Source organism: Penaeus chinensis, chromosome 19 (genome assembly GCF_019202785.1).
Source record: "Penaeus chinensis breed Huanghai No. 1 chromosome 19, ASM1920278v2, whole genome shotgun sequence".
NCBI lineage: Eukaryota > Metazoa > Arthropoda > Malacostraca > Decapoda > Penaeidae > Penaeus > Penaeus chinensis.
Window position 1 is genome coordinate 28,528,561 of NC_061837.1, and position 5,000 is coordinate 28,533,560.

The 5,000-nt window shown below is 32.5% G+C and overlaps 1 non-coding gene across 1 annotated transcript; it reads right to left on the bottom strand.

Moving 5' to 3' along the window:
• Positions 1-2,021: 2,021 nt before the first annotated feature.
• Positions 2,022-2,094, bottom strand: Trnat-agu. Its single transcript has one exon. It is a non-coding gene; the product is annotated as a tRNA-Thr (tRNA).
• Positions 2,095-5,000: the final 2,906 nt, after the last annotated feature.

Here is a 5,000-nt window from a genome sequence, read left to right on the forward strand (position 1 = left end):
ACCTAAAATCGCCAGGTATTTGCCAAATGCTGCGAGGGGAGAGGACATGTGTACTGATTTTCCGTTAGAGGGCAATCGTGTTCATTAATGTTACATTAAATCACGCGCAACTACGCACATGCGAATGTACGTACACAAATACACACACACACACATACACACACACACACACACACACACACACACACACAGACACACACACACACACACACACACACAAATGTATATGTGTGTATAAATATATAGATAGATGTGTGTGTGTGTGTGTGTGTGTGTGTGTGTGTGTGTGTGTGTGTGTAATGCATCACAAAAGTAATTATCAGAGTAAAAATGCGCTATGGATTATAGGTGTTAAAGTTTATTTATAACGCGAAGCTATTTTTAGAGCTTAGTATAATGACAGTCGACCTTTACCAAAGTGAGGAATGTTCATCTTTTAAGTGAACTATTTTTTAATGCAGGTGAGTAAGGCGCAGACTGAAATACTTGTTTAATTTATCCCAGGGCTCAGTTTAAAAGAGTCTAAGGAATCAGAATACATGGCTTAAAGGTTTAGGATTAGGGGAACAGTATTCATTATAACATATGTAGAAAACGTATAAAAGAGAATTAAAATCTCTTGCATTATGGAGATATACATTCTCATGCATACCTTTCCTACATTCAGGTATAGTACATGTCGCTCTCATAGCTAAATAATGAATCTGTTTGGACTGCCGAATCTGCCTATTTCTTCCCCTTTTTCAAGAAAGGATTTTGAGACACGCGCAATCTCTAAGTTGCATGCGTTGCTCAATCATGCACCGTCATTCTATTTATTAACTAGTTATCAAAGATTCCCAATCAGTTCTTAATGGGACACCGGAAGCAATCATCAATGTATTAGTGATTTGTTACAGCCTGTAATTACAAGACCAGTGTGACCTTTCCGGCTGAAGTGCGCACCCAAGAATGTCCGTATGCGTGCGTGTTTGTGCTTAATACTGGAGTGTCCTTCTTCTTTCTTCTTCTTCTTTCTTCTTGTTATTGTTATCATTACCATTGTTATCATCGTCATTATTATTATTTGTATTATTATTATCATTATCATTAGCATTATTATTATCGTCATTATTATTATCATTATAATAATAATAATCATTATTATTGTTGTTGTTATTATCATTATCATCATTATTACCCTTATTATTATTATTATTATTATTATTATTATTATTTTTAATATATCACTATCATTATTATCATTATCATTATTAGTATTCTTATTATTATCATTATTATTATTATTATTGTTATTATTACTATTATTATTATCATTATTATCATGATTATTACTATCATTATTATCATCATTATCATTATCATTATTATTATTGTTGTTATTATCCTTATCATTATCATTATTATTGTTATTATTATCATTATTATTATTATTATTATCATTATTATTACTATTAATATCATTATCATTATTATTATTATCAGTTTTGAGGGGGGGGGGGGGGGCATGGATCTAATTTCGTGACGCGGGAGTAAATCTCTGTGGCTAAGTTCTGATTTGATGACTCTGCAATATGTGTGTTGCACAACCATCGAATAACAATGAGCATTTAACATCTCACGCAGTAGCTGTTGTGATGCCGTGAATCACTTCCTGGAGTGGTACTGCTTTTCTGGTATTGGTTAGCCCGTCTTGCGGGAAATAATTATAGCAGGTCTCAGATACTTAAGGGGAAATGAAAAGCAAAATTATTGTAGATATAAGACTCTTATTTATAGCACTGGCGCGCGCACGCACGCGCGGGCGCGCACACACACACACACACACACACACACACACACACACATATATCTTACACCATGATTTTAGTACAGTCGTACAATCCTGCACCAAGAATCATAAATTGTCAAAATCTAAATATGAAGGGCAGTGGGGACATCAGTACTTGCAAGTGCTAGAAATGGGTCATCGCCTCTAAAGACCAGCCTTCGCTTGCTTATCACGCCTCTCCCTCCTTGCGTGCCTTCAGGGAGGATCGAACTCCCGGCCTCTGGTTTACTAGACCAGCGCTCTAGCCACTGAGCTATGAAGGCTCACGTTAAAATGAGGTCATATATTAAGATACAAAAGAGATTTTAACAGGAAAGCTTACCAATGACATAGCAAGAGATTAAGATATTTCGATTACGTTCCTGATATACTAATGTATCTCACTATATGGAAACTTTAAATGTCATTGTTATAAAGTGACCATCATTCTCGCGCACCCTCCTCCCAGCATGCAGCATACAGTCTTTATGGCAATGTTAAATCATTGGACGTCTAATGAGGGGGAAGTTGACCATCTCTGAAGACAAACCACTAGTTTAGTCATAGTCTTGCAACAGCATTGTTAAAGAAAGATATAAAATGCGTTTTCATAAATACATTGGGGATGCATGAAAGAATATCCAGGCAATTACAAAATTAAACAAAGCAAAACCAAAAAAAAAAAAAAAAAAAAAAACATTCATACAAATAATTAACATTTTATTCAAGCAAGCAACCTGATGCCATTCTGCCTATACAAGAAATAGGTGATGTTAGTGGCAGTATCCCATAACTCGAATTAAATAGGTAAATAAGTATCAAAGTGGTTTTTTTTTCAATTTAGCAGAGACAGTTTGTTTACTTATTGTAATGATCAGTCTGCTGAAGTAAACATTGTTTGAGGGAGCATTACCGGCAATGGATTAATGTAACTAAATTAATTTCAAACCGGAATTGTCAGGCACCAACTCTTTATACTTACTTAAACAAATCACATCTAATGGAAATAAACGCATTAGTGATAATTTTTTGTATTAACTCAAAGCCCCCAATGCTGAATAATAAAACCAATATCATAAAAATAAACAGTTAAGTTTCCCTATTTATTTTAATTTTCCATTCATCATTATTTGTCAACTTATCAATTTACTGATCATTGATCTACCATACTAATCTTTTTGATATTATAACCAGAATGCATAAGTGGCATTGCTGTTACATATGTATGCATGTAGCTACCTACCTACCTACCTACCTACACACATATATATATATATATATATATATATATATATATGTATGTATGTATGTATGCATATGTGTGTGTATGTGTGTGTATATATATATATATATATATATATACATATATGTGTATATATATATGTGTGTGTGTGAGTGTGTGTGTGTTTATTATAAGCATATATATATATATATATATATATATATATATATATATATATGTATATATATGCATATATATATATATACATATATGTATATATATATATATATATATATATATATATATATATATATGTGTGTGTGTGTGTGTATGTGTGTGTGTTTATATATATAAGCATATATATATATATATATTATATATACATACATATATGTACATATATATATATATATATATATATATATATATATATATGTGTGTGTGTGTGTGTGTGTGTTTATATATATAACCATATATATATACATATATATATATATAAATATATATATTTTTTTCTAACGGTTTACCTATCTTCACATCCATGCTTATATCTACTACCCTTCTGTCTGTACTTATTACTTCTCTTCCGTTAGCAATATCTAAAAATCTTAATCTGAAGGGAAAGTAAATATGAATTTGTCATACGTACGATCTGAATGGTCATAATTTACGGACACTTGTATACTGAATAGTACTACAGCTGTATAAACCATACATTCAGAATAGAACTCTTATATAATGTAACCTTTTTTAGAATTATTTTCCGAGTTGAGTTGGTGAACATAAATGAACACCATACAAAACATTTTTTAAAGATCGTACTCTATAGTTAACAACAAAATCAAAATGGACTTGGATTCTGTTCTTCGAGGATCATTGCATACTAGGATACCATATTAGCCACTGACATATGAAGAGTTACTTTATTAATCCTACTTTTTGTCTTACAGTTAATAATAAAAAAAATATGCTTTTGTTGTCATGCTGACTCCATAAACAAATAATTGTGAAAAGGAGGAACTTCAAGAATTTTTAACTAATACGTTTGCTTTCGCCTGGTAATGGAGAAATGTCTTGTCGTGGCTTTGCTCATGTATTCGAGGTTTTAGATATAAATATGTTTTACTTTTAAATATGTCAGTACTTGATACTATATAAGCTCTTGTTTAGGTAAAATTTTACAACATCTAGAATTAATATTATTGTTCTACTATGAGCATTAACTGATTTTTAAAAAATCTGTACCTTTTAGACCTTCTAGATATGCATTTTAAAATACTGTATGCTTTAATTACTGATCCAACTTTTACGGAGAAACGTTGACAGAATTCCCTAATACTGATCAATATCTGGATAAATATATGATCATTCTTTTTAAAATCATACAATGATAATGCGACTTCACGAGGGAGGCTTGAGAAGTTTGAGAACCAGTGTCTTATGTACAGTACGGTATTGCAAACACTATACCAGATTTTCAGTCGTGCCAAATCTTAAAACGGGCTTGATTCTGGCTTGGTCCTGCTGCTTTCAACGCGCCAGATCGTGATCCCGGTTTGCATTGAGATATCGTCGAGATCAAGCGTGACGTCAAAATGTAAACAAACACGATTGCTTCTGTGTATCGCTGTCCTCACTAGTTATTTCTGTTGAATTTGATTAACAAACGCAATTGGGTGAGCTAGCAGCTGACCTGATACTTGAATTATGCTTGAACTTATTAGTTAACTATAAATTCGGGGAAATTGCGTTGCTAAACCGTAATTAACACGCGCGTATTTGGTTGTGTATGAACTGTGGTAATGGTTAGTAATTATTTGTGCTATCTTTTCAACAAAACTACTTTCAAAAAGGCTGCCTTTATGTTTAGAAGCGAATGAAATGTGTGGTATGGATATGACGAAGGCGCCCTGTCGCCCGAGGATTATTGTTTACATGTGACGTCACAAGCCTATGTCGAGCACGTGT